Source organism: Vipera berus, assembly GCF_964194415.1.
Source record: "Vipera berus genome assembly, chromosome: 1".
NCBI lineage: Eukaryota > Metazoa > Chordata > Lepidosauria > Squamata > Viperidae > Vipera > Vipera berus.
The window spans coordinates 334,792,397-334,811,244 of NC_138202.1; the positions used below are offsets into that span (position 1 = coordinate 334,792,397).

Here is an 18,848-nt window from a genome sequence, read left to right on the forward strand (position 1 = left end):
CATCTCCGTTTCAAAGCTGAAGAGCCAGCGCTTGTCCGAGGACGTCTCCGTGGTCATGTGGCTGGCATGACTAGACGCCAAAGGCGCACGGAACGCTGTTACCTTCCCACCGTAGTGCTCCCTATTTTTCTACTTGCATTTTTACGTGCTTTCAAACTGCTAGGTTGGCAGAAGCTGGGACGAGTAACAGGTGCTCACTCTGTTACACGGCACTTGGGATTCAACCCACCAAACTGCCGACCTTCTGATCGACAAGCTCAGTGTCCTAACCCACTGAGCCACCACGTCCCTATAAGGCCTATACTCTGGGAAGAATTATTTGGGAGGAATCATCTTCATCTCTGTTTTTCACACAAACTATCTGAACTCATTTGTCTCTTGCACCTCAGAAATGCAGTGTCTCTCTCCTGGGAATCCATTTCCTTACTACATAGGTAGTCCTCAATTTATGACCACAATTGAGCCCAAAATTTCTGTTGCTAAGTGAGACATTTGTTAAGTGAATTTTGCCCCAATTGATGACCTTTCTTGCAACAGTTGTTAAGTGAATCACTGCATTGTTAGATTAGTAACACGGTTGTTAAATGAATCTGGCTTCCCCATTGACTTTGCTTGCCAGATGATCGCAAAAGGTGATGACATGACCGTGGGACATTGCAACTGTCATAAATATGAATCAGTGTCCAAGTGGTTGAATTTTGATCACCTGATCATGGGGATGCTGCAATGGTTGTAAGTGTGAAAAATGAGCATAAATCACATTTTTCAGTGCTGTTGTAATTTTGAATGGTCACTAATTGAACTGTGGTAGGTCAAGGACTACCTGTATTACGATACTGGAGTGTAATGGCATTGATGTATTAGAATTTATAAGAAAACACTCTAATAAATGTAGGAAGAGTTTAGAAAGTTTTTATCTGTCATATTCCTTCCCACGTGCACCAGTCTACCGTTTCTTTGAGATTTGCCTCCCAAATTTATTTAACAGTTTCTTAAGGATGATGTACTGTTGTATTAAGGAACATTTAAATTTTAAGAACTGGTCCTCTTAGATTAGTTAAGATTTAATTTTCTGATGGCTATTTCACCCATCCTAGGAGAAGCAATTTAAAAAAAAAGAATTCTGAAACCCCCAAAGTAGGTATCTCATTTTTTCTATTAATTTTGTTTCAAAGCTTTATTTCCAATGCAGACATTTCATAGACTATATACATGTTTACATTGCCATTTTTTATTGTTCAGGTAACAAACATACCTTGCAAATAGGAATAGCTTCACAATGGAATTAAAAAAAGATACTGTAAGAATTAAAATTTTAGGCCACCTATTTGAGATTTTCAATGAATAATTAATAATTGTGTTATCAGTTGTAAAACTGTTATTTTTTAAAGGGGAAAAATATATTTTGAACACAAAATCTCCATTTCAAGGCCATTGAGCCAGTGCTGTCCGAAGACATTTCTGCAGTCATGTGGCCAGCATGATGCCATGGAATATTGTTACCTTCCCACTGAAGTGATACTTATTAATCTAATTGCATTTGCATGCTTTTGAACTGTTTGATGGGCAAGGACCTGGGGCAAGGACTGGAGTTCATCTCATCACATGGGACTGGGGTCTTGAACCTGGGCCGTTGCTTTCCAGCCAACTAGCCCAGCATCTTAACCACTGAGCCACCATAGTGCCCCTGCCATGTTCAGACAGAATAGAAATCCAAAAATGTAGCCATGAATTGGAAGTTAGACTTCTGTCTCTTAATATTATAGGAAAAAAATCAAAGCAATCATGCTATGTATAAATATTATTCATTTTTTATTTAGAACACCTGTAGAGTTGCCCATCTTAAATCAAACTCTGGGTGGTTTACAACCAAAAGTAAAACAACATACAGGTAGTCCTTGACTTATGACCACAAGAAGAACTGGTCCTAAGATTAAAAGAGTGGAGATCTCTTTCATCTCTTTGGGGAGAATGTCGCCTAGGGCAGAGATTGCAATGGAAAAGCCATGCTTCTGAGGAGCCACAAGATGGCAGTGTTTAAGGGAAGGGACATGGAGTGTGGCTACTTTATTTGTTCTGATGGGATAAGCAGGTATCCTCAGAGAGTGGTGGTCCATATATAACCTGGTTCTGCAGAATGTAGGGGCTTAAAGGTGATACCAAGTAGCAATAGCACTTACATGTCATGGTAGTTTACAGTTTACAGAGTCAGCGTATTGCCCCCGAACAATCTGGGTCCTCATTTTACTGACCTCGGAAGGATGGAAGGCTGAGTCAACTTTGAGCCAGTTCGGATTGAACTGCCAGAAGTCGGCAGAGTTAGACTGTAATACTGCATTCTAACCACTGTGCCACCACGGCTCAGTATTGCATCCAGAAAAAAACTGGGAGCCATAGCAGCTCATGCAATAGGGATGTAATATGACAAACCTAGGGGCTGCCCAACAGTGTTGTGCTGCTACTTTCTGGACTAGTTAAAATTCTTGGATGGTCTTCAAGGGCAGCCTCACATAGGCCATGTTGCAAGAATTCAGTTGGGAAGTGAACAAGGTGTGAGTGATTGTGAGTAAGGCTTCCTGGTCCAGGAAATGGTACAATTAGCAAATAAGACACATCTGTGCACATAAGACATGTCTGTGCAAAGTCTCTCTCTCCCCCCCCCAGCCACAGCTGCCACTTGCTCATCAGCAGCCATGAGTCTAGGACAGGGGTAGGCAACCTTGGTTCTGAGCAGCTGGCTCAGGAATTCTGGGACTTGAAGTCCGTGAGTCATAAAAGAGCCAAGATTGCTTACCCCTGGTCTAGGAGGACCTCCAAATTGTACATAATTTCTGTCTGGGGGAATGCTACCCTTTCTGGAGTTAAAGATGGAAGTCACCAAACCCCGAGGGGCTAAAACCCCACTCCATCTTGCCAGGCTTAAATTGAAGATGGTTCCTCAACATCCAGCCCCTTAGAGTTTCCAGGCTTTCAGTTAGTACCACAATAGTATTACCTACCCAGCCAGGGGTAGAAGTGTATAACTGGGTACTATCAGCTTACTGGTGATACTGCACCCCCTGCTGGTGAATGAGCTCACCCAGTGGTTTTATGTACAGTGAATGTTAACGAGAAGAGAGAGAACTGAGCCTTGGAGGCAGCCCACATAGCAGGGGCTTAGGGATCAACCTCTCTCCCTTCCAGAACAATTGAAACCAGCCATGGAGAAAGGAGGAACACAGCAAATCAATGCTTCCCACTCGAGTCCCTGAAGGTGATTCAAAAGGATACCATGGTTAATGGTATCAAAAGCTGCTGAGAGATCCAGGAGGGCCAGGTTGGTTGTACCATCCCCATCATGAACCATCTAGAAGCCATCTGCAAGCATAATCATTACCATCTTGGATGTGTATGCTGGCCTAAATCTATACTGAAAGATAATCTACTTTATCTGTAGCTGAGCACCTGCAATCTTTTCAAGAAAGGGAAGATTGGAGACTGGACAAGCTGCCTAAAATAGTTGAATCCAAAGATGGCTTCTTGAGAAAGGACACACTGTTAACTCCTTCAAGGTAGGCCTCAAATATCTGGATGAGCACAGCAAACGTATCTACGCTCTTAATGGCAATATTGGTGTTGTGCCTTGTTAATAGTCAGGCTGGTTTCTAAAAAGCCTTTCGGTTGCTACCAAAGAACTACAATGGAGATCAAAAACAGTTAAACTGCCTTGCTAATATAGATGACCCCAGACGTTATTTATGAGACTGTTTTCCTCTATTACTGCTTGTTGGACTAGATCTGATAAGGTAAGCATGCTCCAAGTCTCATTTATTAAGCAGTGTCATCTGGTAGAAACTTTTTGTGTAACAGCACCTGCCCTTTGGAAAAACCATATCCCCCAAAATTTGTTTAGCCATATCCCAGCTGGTGTTCCATAAATTCTCAAAAAAACTGGATTTTTTTCCAGGCTTGGGGTCTGTAATATGGTTGATCCCATCACTCTAGTTTCTTTGACGTGACTGACTGTGTGACTCAGGTTTGATTGCCCTCTTTGCCATTGTGCTATCATTGTGTTATTGTTCTTTATAATTATTATGTAATATTTTGTTGCTTTTAATCCTGTATTCAATATCTTGAGCCACTACTGTGAGATGAGTGGCTATAGAGATTAATTCAATAAATAAGTTAAATAAACTGCATTTATAGTTATGTCACACTATGCAAAGATTTTCATACTGAGCATTTTGGCATAATGTGCTGCATTATTTATAATGACTCTATAGCTTGTTATTAGAAATCCTATTTTTGTCTCTTGGAGATAACTGGCTATCATTGACTGTCTTGAGTAGCTAGTGAGATCTCAAAAATATATGTTATCCTATTTGATCTGGTCTGAATATTGAGATTTTCACTTCAAGCTTTTCTCTACCTTTAGGATTCTCTACAACAGGTTGCCAATTCCATTATCTTTCTGTGCTTAGACCTTCATGAGTCAATACGTTGCATGTTTTAGACCTATCCTTAACATTATTCTAAGCTATAGTTAATTAAATAAACTATACTTATCTGGAATTATACAAGTTGCTAAGCCGTAAATCAAGATTTACAGAGGCCCAGTTTCTACAATATGCTAAGCCAAAATCCAGCAAATTGCATTTTGGCTTAGTGAAATATGAGATCCCATCCTTAGATACGGACTGATGGTTTTATCTGGGTTATAAACACATTTTATTGCTCTTTTTATTTTCATTCTGTTCATCTACACTGTTTTTTTTAAAATATGTAACGATTAAAAATATGAGGGTATGCCTACATCTGAAAGAGTTTCATGAATGCTAAAACTAGTTAGGTCCATCAATAACATAGTTTATTGGATTAGCTCCACGATTAAACAAAGTGAGATGATTAATCTGGCCAACAGATTTAAAATAATTGGAAGGGTTGGCAAACAGTGAGCTATAAAATTTGATCTTATTGTTTTAATACTGCCAGGGCTGGAGGGATTTTTCCATCCAATGGGCCAAAATAACTTATCTGGTTTTGGGTATGCAGCAGTTTGCTTCTAAATTGGGGTGATAGGTGATTATGAGAAAGAAATTTGCTTGTACTGTTACCAATTGTTACTGCATTTTAATAGACATATTCCCTAAAAGAAAGGATTGCAGCTTAAGTTCTCTGGATGGATGGAGCATCCTTTTGACTCACCTGAAAGACCTTGATGATGATGACCTTTTTTTTTCTTGTGAACTTCTCTGTCTGGTACAGATTCACTGCTGGAACTCTTCTGAAAGCTCAGGACAAAATTTTGTCTTTTGATCCATGTCAAAAATCCCATCTATCCAATAGATAAGTCAGATCAGATCTAGTTAGCTTGATTGTTTAAGCTAACTAGAGGTTTTTTATCCTTGTCAAAGTTAATCAGAGTACATGAAAATTGGAGTGATGGAATGAATACAAAGTTTAATTGTGATGGGCCTGCTTTCAAGCCCTACCTTACTTGATCTACTATAACAGATCTCTGTTTTTTCTCTGCCAAACATTATAGGTTTTATTATGAAACTAAAGCAGCTGTCCTATATATGTGTACTGGAATCCCAATGAGCTCAGTGCAGCAAGTAAATGCCTTTGCCATGGAAACATAAAATCACAGACTTGGAAGGGACCATAGAGCTCATTTAATTCAACTACCTGTTCAGGAGCCATTAGACCATCCAGCTTTGTTTGGCGTCCCGTCATGATAGAAAATCCACCATGTGATATGGCAACCTGCTTCACTGGTGGATGGCATAGGAAGATCCTTTTTATGTTTGAACTGCTTTATTGTATATAATCCATTAGACCCTCTGCTTCTGTCCTCTGGGACAATCAGAATAAGTTCACTTCCTCTTTGGGGAGACAGCTTTTTAGGTTTTTAAGCTTACCATCCCATTTCCCCTCAGTTATCGTTTTTTTAAAAAATCCCATTTATATCCCGCCCTTCTCCGAAGACTCAGGGCGGCTTACAATCTAAAGCACAAATCAATGTGCTTCGCAACAGCCCTTGTTCTATGTATATGCCTGCTTATTAGGGCTTTCGCCCCCCACCCCAAGTGGCATTATTACAAAGTCAGCTTATTGCCCCCAACAATCTGGGTCCTCATTTTACCTACCTCGGAAGGATGGAAGGCTGAGTCAACCTTGAGCCTGGTGGGACTCAAGCCTGCACTAATTGCAGGCAGCTGGTGTTACTTAAGGAGGCATTAGCCCACTGCTCCACCAAGGCTCTTTATACACTAAATGTACCCAGATCCTTTAAGCATTCCTCATAGGACTTGGTTTCCAGAACCTTCACTATCTTGGTAGCCCTTCTGTGAACTTATTCCACATTATTGCTGTCCTTTTTGAACTACGTTGCTCAATATCGGATACTGTACTCCAAACGGAGTCTAACCAGAACAGAGTAGAATGGAACAGGAACTTCCCACAGTCTGGATTCCATATTCCTGTTAACGCAGCTCAAAATAACATTTGTCTTTTCAGAAGTTGCACCACACTGCTGGCTCATGTTTAATTTGTGGTCAACAGGGATGTCCAGATCCTTTTCATAGGTACTACTGTCAAGCCCACTTTTTCTCTATCCTATGTTTGTATGTTACATTTTCCCTATCCAGTTGTAGAACTTCAAATTTCAGCTTACTGCTCAAAGATGTCTGGAACTTTTTGAATATTCCTGTATTTGCCATCCTATCTGTTTTATTTTAAAACTAGTGAAGTTATTGGAAAAATAGGAATTGTGGTCTTTTTACTGACCTTTTGTCTCTGGGTTTAATTTCACCATGACATGCAGCAATGTGGCAGGTGAAGGATTTTTTTTTCTCCTTTTCCTGGCCCAGAGATATGAAAAGAGAAGCAATGATAGAATTCTTTTAGTCCAGTAGGCTTGGCACAGGGACCCACTTGGCCAGCAGAAAGTGTGGGGACCCACTTTGATAAGCAGCTATTCAAAAGAGACATGATTTTCGCTCAAGAATGGCTGAAAACAACCATTTTGTTGTGTTTTTTTTTAAAAAAGAGTTGTTCCAGTTGGGATGGGATAAAATGGCCAGATTAATGAACAGACCATCCACCAGGTCATTGCCTAGAGGAGTGTTTCTCAACCATGGTAATGTGTGGACTTCAGCTCCCAGAATTCTGGGTTTATAAATTCATGTAATATTACTATGAATTCAAAATTCAAAGTTCTGGGAACTGAAGTCTACATATCTTTAAAAAATTAAAAGTTGAGAAACACTAGCCTATATATTCAAACATATTTTTTTTCAACAGGACTTCACCTTGATCAGTGTTAACTTCCTCAGTGGAATCATCCCCAAATGTAATTGGCTACCTTTCCCCTCCTAGCACAGCTAACAGCAGGAAAACTTCTAGTTGGAATGGATGAGCAATCTTTTCATGTCTGAGTACTACAGTTAACTAATTTTGGATAGCCAGAAGCTACAATGTAAATTACTGTAGTGGTGCAAAGTAGGTAGATGGCTCAATATTTTCTGGAGAATTTTTCTTAAAAGGGAAGGGGCAGTCACACACTAAAGAGGGGAAGGCTTTGATCACATGGTTATGGCCTACATCTGGGTATTTTGAACCATGGATGGGGGATGGATTATGAGTTTGTTTATTAAAAATATATTAACCCTTATTTTGGGGTAGAGCTGCACATATTCTGGGGATTGAGGTTGCACATACTGTGGCTGGCAAATGCTGATACATATTTACCTTTAAGATAGATTCCAACTCTTTGAACCACTCACATCAGGGATTAGATCCATTCACAGAAAAGTGAGGCAGATTGTATTTTTTGTGTCTCCACAGTGAAACAAAATCTCCAGTTGAGAAGGTCATAAACACTTTTCTGGATATGCTGAACGCTCCTATTTGTTGAGGATACAGTATACTCTTAATCTGGTACTCTTACTTGATTGAATCTCACAGTAGCAGCGCTAATTATGGGATAGGAAAAATAGAATTTTCCAGAAACACCTAGCTGAAAACCACATGTTAGACCAAATAGCCTTTGACTTTGATTAAGATACAGGAATATTTTTATAAAAAGGTAACTAGCATGCCTGGAGGTTGAAGTCCTTTCTTGGAATTAGCACAATGCCAGGTGAGTGGGCTTCTTTTCAGCTCAACAGTTGTAGATGAGATGTTGTTATTGAGGTATCTTATAGTCTGTTCTTCTTATAAATGCAGGCAAACTGGTTATGTAAAACAACTCTGAGGTGGCAGGACATTGCCCCCAGCCTGTTATGATCCAGCCTTATGATGTCATTTCCCTGCTTGCATCACTGCATTCTAATCTATACTTGTTAGCATCTTATTCTGAGACAGTTCAAATTTTTGTTCATCATTTTTATTGTTCCCTGAATGTTGGACAGTCTTTCATCTGTGTACCTGCTAATCATTATAAAATTACAATAGCCCCCCCTTTTTTGAAGATCTCACTCACACACACACACACACACACACACACACACACAAACACACACACACACACACAGAGGTACATAAGAGTACTAATTGTAAGATATAGCACAAGCAACTTTGCAGAGAAATGCAACCAATGTTTTATGCATTCTGCTAAACTCATTGAGTAATCTGCATTTGCCCATTGGCTTTATTATATGTTAATAAAAGACTGTTTGAAAATAGACAATGATATGATGTCTTTGATGTGGGGCACTGAACATCCGTCCTTCTGTAGTCCACTTTGTATGTACTGTGGTCCAGGATACGGTAAGTTGAAGGGAATTCTGAACAAAAGAGTTCAGAGTTCCTAACTCTCCTTTCTATTTAAAAGCAAGATGCTAATCCTCATGATTCTATCCGATTTAAAAAGTATTGGCAAATGACACCAGAGCTCAAAAATTGTTGCTTCTATGGGATGCACAGTGTTTAAGAAGCTAAAAAGATGCTCTTGGTCCATTGTGTTTATTTATTTATTAAATAAAGTATATATCTGCTCATCTCCTCCAAAGGAAACTAAGATTTCCTTGCTGCACCTGGCATAGCTCTCCGGGCAGAAATAATTCATTTCATACCTGTCTTTCATTAATGAGAAACTTGGACTTTCTGCACACAAAGGAATGCTTAGCCACTGAGATCAGAATAAATTGGTCCTTGGGTTGCGCTGACAGAATGACTGCATTTTTAGAGATATTCCTTTCCACTTGCCTTTGCTAGGCTGTGTTTGTCATTTTGTAATGTGGGCTGTGGAAATAGCTGGAGCTTCCCACAGTCCAGCCATCTCCTTCTTGGGTCTCATTATCAGACCTTTCACCTCATAGCTCAGCCCAGACTGATACTGCTAATTGCAGGCAAATTCTCCCTACCTTAAGGAACAGCAGGGACTCCCTTCCATGGGGGATCATTTACATGGGTTGAATTTTTGTGCTTCTGCAATGAAGATTAATTATTCTTTGAACTACTTGCTGTGCAAAATCTGTGTGAGACAGACGTTTCTACACTTAGGTCCTCTGACCCAGGTTGAATTTTAAATATATTTTATGATGAAAAATGTCAATCTAAATTCAGTTAGACTGCTTCAAGAAGAATGGGTGTAGCTATTAGAGTCAATTCTGTGATTAGTTTGTGAGAGCAAAGTGTTGGCAAATAATGTTATTACAGGAGGGCGAAAAGTTTGCACTGTATTATCAATACAGGTACTTATTGTTTAACTGTTTACATTACTAATAAAACTGCATTTGTCATTTTTTTTCTGGCAATAGTTTAATCTGTCTACGTATTTATTCAGATGAAGAGATTTTGACAACTTTGTTCTATATTCCAGTAGCCAAGTCTGTTGTCCAAACAAGATCTTCCTTCCTTCCTTCCTTCCTTCCTTCCTTCCTTCCTTCCTTCCTTCCTTCCTTCCTTCCTTCCTTCCTTCCTTCCTTCCTTCCTTCCTTCCTTCCTGCCTGCCTGCCTGCCTGCCTGCCTGCCTGCCTGCCTTCCCCACTTCTTTGTTGAGAAGTGAAGCAGATTAAATTTCATGGGAGGAGAATGTATGTACATTAACCTTTTAGTGTTTTGGAATACTTCAAATTCTGATGTTTGAATTGGCCATTCAAAACACAGGATGCAGTCACACAAGCTTGGTGAATGTGAGGACTGATTAGGTTTACTATGGCAACACAGCTTGTTTCTTATTGGTTAGTTTAGATTTCAATGTATTGCATGCATTTAAAAAGGTTTAATTAAATAGCCAGATTAAGCAAATTGTGGAAAGCTGTCTGGGTTTGGATTGAAACAATTGACAATTAAATAGTGCACCAATTAATACAGTGCACTAGTGCTAAGTCTCATAAAGTTTTTAATTTTCTCTTGCGAGAGGAAATAAAGTTTTATACTGTTTGAAGCTGATTGTATCCACTGAATAACTTGCTAAAGCTATCCAATTTGGATTCTGTTGATTTTTTTTAAAACAAAATCTGATGTCCCATATGACATTATCTCCAATTTCATTAATATAAAAAGTAAATTTCCATCACCCACCTTCTTGGTTTTCTCTTTCCAGGAAAACTTTGTTTTATTAAGAATGGAGGTAACTTTAACTCCAGGTAGATTTCATGTTTTCAGAAATGAAAGAAGAGTCATGGTTCCTTGGCTTTTTTATCTTTACGGGTTTAAGTACCCTCTAGGGCAGGGGTCAGCAACCTGAAACAGTGAAAGAGCCACTCGGAACTGGTTCCCTCACAAAAGGAAAAACTGGGAGCCACAAAAAATGTGTGCACATGCGCGCATGCGCAGAACAGGGTTTGACTGAAGAGTGGAGCCAAGGCGAGATATGCACCTACCCTGCATATTTGAATTGATTGGTTGAACTTTTTTAGTCCCACTTTTTTTTTTTGGACTGCACATGGCAGAGGACTGGGAGCCGCGGGAGACGGCTGAAAGAGCCGCATACGGCTCCGGAGTCGCGGGTTGCAGACCTGTGCTCTAGAGAAAGATACAACCAAGGCCCATTTTGGTGGTATTTATTTAGTGATCCTGAAGGAAACTAGACATCACATGCATAAACAGAACATGGATAATATTCTTATTGGAGAGGGTAAGATTTGAATGATCATTCATCTGAACCTATAGGGCTATGGGACTTGTTCACTGCCCCTTCTACTCCATGTTCCTTAACTGAATAAACAGCTCCTATTAAGAACCTGTTAACCGGGGTATTTGCAGAGGGGTCAAAAAAGTCAAGCGAAAGCCTGCAACCACATATCTGAACCTCTGCAACACATTTTTAAAAAGGATGAGGTTTTCACTACATGGTCGTTGACATCATCTGATAAACACTGCTCTTCAACTCTTTCATTCAGTGCCATACCCAAAGAAATGTGATGCACCCTGTGTGGAAATGAGCAACAGCAAGTATAAGGAGGAAAACAATAGGAAAAAGTGAGGGATGGGATTCTACACCTTCTGAGGGAGAAGTGATAAAACCCTGTACATTCTGTTGTGGATGAAATCAAAATGCCATAGCATAAGGTAGACCATAACGTCAATGTCTCTCACAAGTGGACAAATAAATGAAAACCTGGCAGTTTGAATATCAGCTACTCATTTTTTCTTCTGCCCTAACTTCTAGATTGTTGGGTTTGCTGATTCCTTGCCAAAAGGTAATAACATTGCTCTGTCTACCATCAAACTTCCCTCCCTTGGAGTGGACTATCTTCTGCATCTCTCGGTAGATGACATAGCTGCCATCAGATTCCAGTAAGCCACCAATTTAAGAACTGACTAAGATAAAATGTTATGATTAACTCATCTTGCTATTATCCCACAATGCCTGCCTGCAGGAGATAACTTCTAATAAATATCTGTGAAGAGGACAACAGTTGCCAACTCTTTATAATCGAGTTTTTAATCTTGGTTTGTCCTTTTTTGACATTTGTAATAGAGCATTTCCTCTGGGATGGATATAATCCTTTCTCCCAAACCCAGGAGATTAAAAAAAGGATGTTAGTAATGAAATATAGAATATAGTTTTATGATTGTGTAAAGATTACCTGGTCCAGGTAACTTGAGGGTTATCTCTCTCTGTGTGTGCTCTCTCTCTGTGTGTCTGTGTGTGTGTGCGTGTGTGTGTGTGTGTGAGAGAGAAAGAGACATAGACAGACAGACAGTGACAGAAAGAAAGAGACAGAGAGAGATTTGGCTCATGTTTGCAATCATCACACTATATCACCATAAGAATTATTTCTACTATATGCCTGGATTTTTAAAATACTTTTCTTATTATACTATTATAAGTGATTATTTTGTTGTGCCAATTACATCTTAATACAGTAAGATAGAGTAGTCTGTCTGGTACTATCCTTCCCAGCTTGGTGTCCTATAGAGATATTGGTTGATGACTTTCAAAATTCCCACCCAACTCATTGCCAAGCATTCTGAGTATTGAAGTCCTATACTGCCATTTTGAGAACAATGTACTGTATTATGGGAGAAGTGTACTGTTTTGCTGGGAAAATGGGAGTTGAAAGAAAAACAGGCGCTTTTTTTTGCAGTTTTCTATATAAGCAACCCAGGAGAGCACAAGAAAACTGCATGGATGCAGCCTACAGGGGTTCAGTTTTACTTGAGGCAACCTAACTTTCCATAGCAGAGGGTGGGAAAAACTACTTGGTGCAATTTAACCCATTTATATTTGGAAGTAGGTCCCACTGTGTTCAATGGGGTTTCTTCCTTATTCAGTAAATTTAAAATGTGAGCCAAAATTCTTCAGCTGGCTATAAACAAGGAGATCCGCAAGTATGCACTATTGCTTTCGGAAAGACTTAAGTTAGCCGTAGAGCAATAGCAAAAGAGCTGCACTCATATAATGTGCTACATCCAAAAAATAAGCTGTAACTTGATATGATTCATACAACATGCTAAGATAATGGATGACTATTCCAATTTACCCAACCCCATTTTAATCTAATCTAGCAGGCTGTACAAATCTAGTCAAACTGTTTGAGAACTACAATTACCTGCTTCCTTGACTAAGTTCCCTTAATTTTTGTTTTCTATAATTGTAAATTAAGTAGAGAAAACTGTAGCTGTCCAGATACCAAATATTATTGAATTACAGCTCTCAACTTCCCTAGTAAACATGCCCAATAATAAAAAAATATTGCAGTTTTAATTTAGCAACAGTAAGTGGGTCACAAAATATCTATTTTAGCAATAAATTTCAATGCATATAATTTAAAGCAGACCAAACTCCTTCCACTTAGAAAATACGGTCCTAGGCATGCCTACTTCATATGAAAATCTTATTAACTTCAAGAGTCTGTAGTGAACTCCAGAGAAGTGAAACATAATTTTAATTGGTTGTAATAACTGTATTGCAACTAATTATATGCAGGTGTCCTGTTCCCATAGCATGCCAGTCAGCAGAGATTCAGTCAAATCTCTGTATTTTAGCATATAATTACTTTAACCAGTCAAAAAAAATCATCATTTGGGACACACAAAGTTCTCACTTAAGTGCTCCCATAACACAATCAATGAATGGTGGTAATTTAACTTGTTTTGAAATTAACTTTTGTAGCCTCTTTTCAGGTTGGCACATTTTATTAAAAGAAAAACGCTTTTGTTAGCTGGAAAATGTGCTACCAAACTTCTGACTTTTTTGTCACCATGGACTAACACTTCCTTCTACAATGTCTAATCCTTGGGAATTAATTGTCTAGGTTAATTGATCCATTTTTAGTATTTTCATGATGTCCTAGCTCCTTCCTTAACCCTGGTAGGCATATTTTCAAAATAGAGCTAGAACGTTGGGTTTGACTCAGAAGAGATTCAGTTCCCACATTAATATGTACTGTCAGATGCAGCTGCATATGTTGGGAGAGTGGGAGGAGGGATGAATTTTGGCAATAAAAAGGTTGGAATGGGAATATACTTGTAAACAAAAGAAAGAGATAGTAATAGAATATTAAAGTAAAAGCTCAGAAAAGAGCAGAAGATTGAAGTATCTTAACATGAACCCGTCTATAAAGAAAAATTTACATAATGATACATATTTGCATTAGCAAATGGGCTTACCTCAGACAATTTACTTTGTAAACAAAAAACATAATTGAAGACGAGACTGAAAGGAGATGTAATAGTATATAGGAATGACCCTGAGAGACAGGAAAAAGAGCTGCAGCCTAGACAATAATACATGAATTTTGAGGGGTAGGGTGGGGTAAGAGGGGTAGGGTGGAGATTGTATCTCAGAAGGGGTTCTCCTTAGTTTTTGGAGAGTAAAAGTAAGGGATGGGAGCAGTACATTCAAGCATGCATGAGTCTTTTAATGCAACCAGCCAGCAGTGTGCAGCAGCCGCCAAAAAAGCTAATCCTGGGTTGTATAAACAGAGGCATAGAATCAAGATCATGCAAAGTATTTGTACTGCTTTATAAAACCCTAGTGAGACCACACCCAGAATACTGCAACCAATTTGGGTCACCATACTACAAAAAAGTTGTTGAGACCTTGGATAAAGTTCAGAGAAGAGCAACTCAGATGATCCAAGGCCTGCAGACTAAAACATATGAAGAATGGCTGCAGGACTGGGGTTTGGCTAGTCTAAAGAAAAGAAGAAATAGGGGAGACATGATAGCAGTATTCCAGTATTTGAGAGGCTGCCACAAAGAAGAAAGAGTCACATTATTCTCCAAAGCACCAGAGGGCAGGACAAGAAACAATGGTTGGAAACTGATCACAGAGAGAAGCAACCTGGAATTAAGGAGAAACTTCCTAACAGTGAGGATAATTAACCAGTGGAATAGCTTGCCTTCAGAAACCGTGGGCGCTCCATCATTGGAGGTTTTTAAGAAGAGACTGGACAGTCACTTGTCTGAGATGGTATAGGTTCTCCTGCTTGAATGGGGGGCTGGACTAGAAGACCTCCAAGGTCCCTTCCAGCTCTATTCTATTCTAACCTTGTAATAAAAATAGAGACATTCATTGTTGTGCTTCTTGTCTATTCTATTTTAAAGAGCTAACAAAAGTTCATTCTACCTGCATACATAATACTCAAGAAGTAGACCGGCTCCTGGTGCAATCAATTCAAACCTATATTATTGATGGGATCCCAAGGGTGGCAATGAATCAGAAAAAAAGGAGAATAAACTACCAAGCAAGAATGACAGCCCCCTCGGGCTTATTTTGTTGGCTTGAAAATTGTTTTTTGTTCAGAAATGATGGAGAGCTGGACCTCAAATGGGTGCTATCTGTGAAATAGTTTTCTGGTAACTTTCCACAAACTGTTGACCTCAAATATGCAAGGCTACATCTCATTGAATTCCTAATTACCACCAATTTACTAGGTAGGATATTGGAAGTTCAGTACCTTTGGTGAGCATCAAATTAACGAAAGTTTTTTTTTTTTTTAGTTATGGGCTGCAAAAACCTAGATGACTTCTAAATGGCAATATTTTCCTCTCTTTACTACCATCTAGTGGTCCTCCAGATTTTTGCAGTCTAAATATGGCCCAGATTTTAGCATTGGAAACTCATATTTTTATCAGCTGTGCAACTGAAGCTTTAAGTCGTGATGAGAAAGCATGCAGCCATTGAAGCCGTGTCGATCACAATGCTACAGTAGAAATAGAAAACTAATTTATTAATCTTTTCTTTTTCTTTTTGCTATGTACAAGTTTAATGGAGAAATCTTTGTGCCTGAAATCAAAAGAACAGAATTTGTTTCCCCTTTTTAGATATTTAACATTCAATAATTAACAGAGGAAAAGTACCCAAGCCAGCTACATCATTTCTTTATCGATCATGCGTCTTGTCTGAAAATTGGTAGCAGGCGTCAGTGATGAAGAATTCACTTGCTCCTGGTCCTGGCAATGAATAAAACACATCTTTGAAAATGACAGCATGGAGACAGCAGGCTTGACAAAATACATGCCATGGAGAGAAAAAGAAAATGGGAAAATGATAATAAAAATCCACAAGTACTGCACTGCCAGATCAAAGTTGTCAACCCCACTGGGAAGCATATCAGGGATTGTTTTTTATTCTAGGTAAATCTCAGTTCTAAAAAAACCCTGAAGCCATAAACCTGGAGTTAGAATCTGGTTTCATATCCAGTTTTCCTAAGTGGTCAAAAACATCCCAAGGATAAATGCAAAGCAGCAAAACTTGGTCTTCTTTCTAAGGAATAGGCTGGTAGGATTGTGAACTGGACCCATGGAAACTGCTGGCGAGAATGAAGGCTGCATTTTTTGAAAGCCTACTTCCCCGATGGAAATTATTTTTTCCTAAACATAGAAAGGTAATATAACAGAAGGAAAGAGTTACCATTACCTGCTCTCTAACATGTTATCATACTAAATGTAGATATTTTTTTAAATTTTATTCGTATAAATGTAAAAATTGTGAAATATTATTACACAAAGCAATTCTGAATTTTATTTCAAAGAAAATAGACTTCCCTTCAGATGCTAAGATTGGTTGGCTGATCATTGACAAAACGGAATAGTACGAATGGGGGTTGGCTTCTTTGGCCATGGCAGCTCTGAAATCAATTCACAACATGTTTATAATCTGAGAAGGAAACGACAACGACAACAACGACAACAATCCAGGAAATGTCCATTTGTTTAAATCTCATTCTGTTCCTTCAGGTCATCGGCCAAGTCATCGTAGTCAACGGAACGTGGGGACATCCCCAGATACTGCTTCAGGAATTCACTGAACCTTTTCTGGTTGTGCCATTTCCGGGCTGATTTCCGAACACCAATGAAGCCTCCAAATCGTTTTTGGAGCTCTTGCACCTCAGGTTCTTCCATCTGCCCATAGTTGAATGGGCCACTCAGGAAATCACCTGCCCTCTTGGGAATCTTGAGCTGATCACGTAAATCCCCAGGTGGAGTTTGGCTTCCATCACTTGTGTCATCTTCTGCCTTTCGCTGACGGATGCGATCACTCAATTTGGATAGTTGCTCATCTTCCCCATTGCTGAGATCCACCATTCTGGTCAGGTCACCATGATGTTTTAGGTTACTTCTGCCTCCTTTCAGGCTGCCATCCCACATCTCCAGTGGCCATTTCATTTCTTCCAGGCTACTATGGTCTAGGGACAAAGAACCTTTTCCACTGATGGCTTTATGGCAGAGTCCCCAGGTAGCGCTGGAAAACAGTTTCCCTTCACACTCCATTACACAGATCTGTAGGGAGGAAACAAGGACAGTTAGTAATATGCCTCACTTTTTGAAGGAGAGGAAAGGTACAAATCATAATCTTTGTTGAAGAAAGTCAAAAGAATATATTACAGAAAATTATGTTTTAAATAATTCCGTTTCTGCTTTTTGTTAGACATATGGCTTAATTTACAAAGAATGAGTTTCAGAATCCCAAGCTGCAATAGAGATGGCAATTAAAATATGTTATATTCCTTCTGATTTCCTTTCTTGGAAATTCTTTATGGCTTTCTTTAAATCCTACAGGTTTACAGACTAATTCAGAAATCAAGACATCTGTTTGGATTTGGTCTTCGCTATAAATTGAAAGTGATAATCCAATAGTAGTAGTGGTAGAAACAGAAGACAGTTTCAAATCAGTCTCCTGTTATATGAATAGTGGCCACTGAAGACTGATCAGAACTTGCATTCAAAATGGAATTGTTCAATTGCTTCCTAGGATCTTGGGGAGCAAATGTCATCAATCTTTCAATATGCTACGGCTTTTAATTTTTGTTCTGGTCCTGTTCTGAAGTGTTAAAATTGTTGTTTTTTGGCTTAGTTCTGCTCATTCTTCTGTGGATTTAATTATGGAGAAGAAGATCTATATGCAGAGTTCTTGGAAGCCAGATGTTCAGGCTGTGTTGTTGTTGAATCAGCAGATCTGTCAGAAATTAGGAGTCTGTTCTCTGATAGTGATTATTAATAAGAACAGCCACCCCAGGATGCCTTCAAGAATTTTCAAATCTAGTTGTGTGCCCAGTCATATGGGATTGTGAAAACTACAGTCCAGCAATAGCAATAGCATAGCATTTAGACTTATATACCACTTCACAGTGCTTTACAGCACTCTCTTAAGAGATTTACAGAGTCAGCATATTGCCCCCAACAGTCTGGATCCTCATATTACCGACCTCGGAAAGATGGAATGCTGAGTCAACCTTGAGCTGGTCAGAATCAAATTCCTGGCAGTGGGCAGAATCAGCCTGCAATACTGCATTCTAACCACTGCACCATCTGCACAACTCTGTAAAATAGATGGAGGATATCAGTTTGTCTAATTTGAATTAAAATAGTTTTCTTTCTTTCTTAAAAGTTTGAAGAGACATAAAACATTCAATTCAGGGGAATGATGAGGTGGTAAAGTCTACTTGTCACTAATGGCATTGTTTCCTGAGGAGATATCTTGAAAAACTAAACCACGGTAATCTTTGCAACCATTTGAAACCAGTGTTCAAGTCTGTGCTCCTATAAACATTGTTGAATGCTGATTGTACCCGGTCCTGGCTACGCATTGGAGGATTGTTTCTCAGAATCAATCCCACATTAGTACTTCTCTCCATTAGTGTCTACAAGGAAACATGTATTTTCTTTGGTACTGATTCTCCAAGCGTTCACACATACAATAAGAATCCATATCTGAAATGCTTATTACCTCTCTAAAACAAAAATAGGGTTTCTGCTGTTTGTACCACTTTACCCAATAAAGAATTCTAGAGAACTCAGAAGCATGTATGTTCAAAAAAAGTGCTGTCAAATGATGGATTTTTCAGTATCCTTATTTTTTTTAAAAAATAATTATTTATGTATATTCATTATGTATATACCACCAATTTCAGAAGGAATTTTAACAAAGTTATGTAAAGGCACTATAAATACTCTTCTAAATGAGT

The 18,848-nt window shown here is 38.9% G+C and overlaps 1 protein-coding gene across 1 annotated transcript in view; it reads right to left on the minus strand.

The window, feature by feature from the left end:
• Window positions 1-17,125: 17,125 nt before the first annotated feature.
• ELP3 (elongator acetyltransferase complex subunit 3) overlaps window positions 17,126-18,848 on the minus strand; it is a 189,001-nt gene continuing 187,278 nt past the window's right edge. The window contains exon 18 of the mRNA XM_081345107.1: window positions 17,126-17,163. The gene's annotated coding sequence lies outside the window, so the exon portion shown is untranslated. The remainder of the gene's footprint in view (window positions 17,164-18,848) is intronic.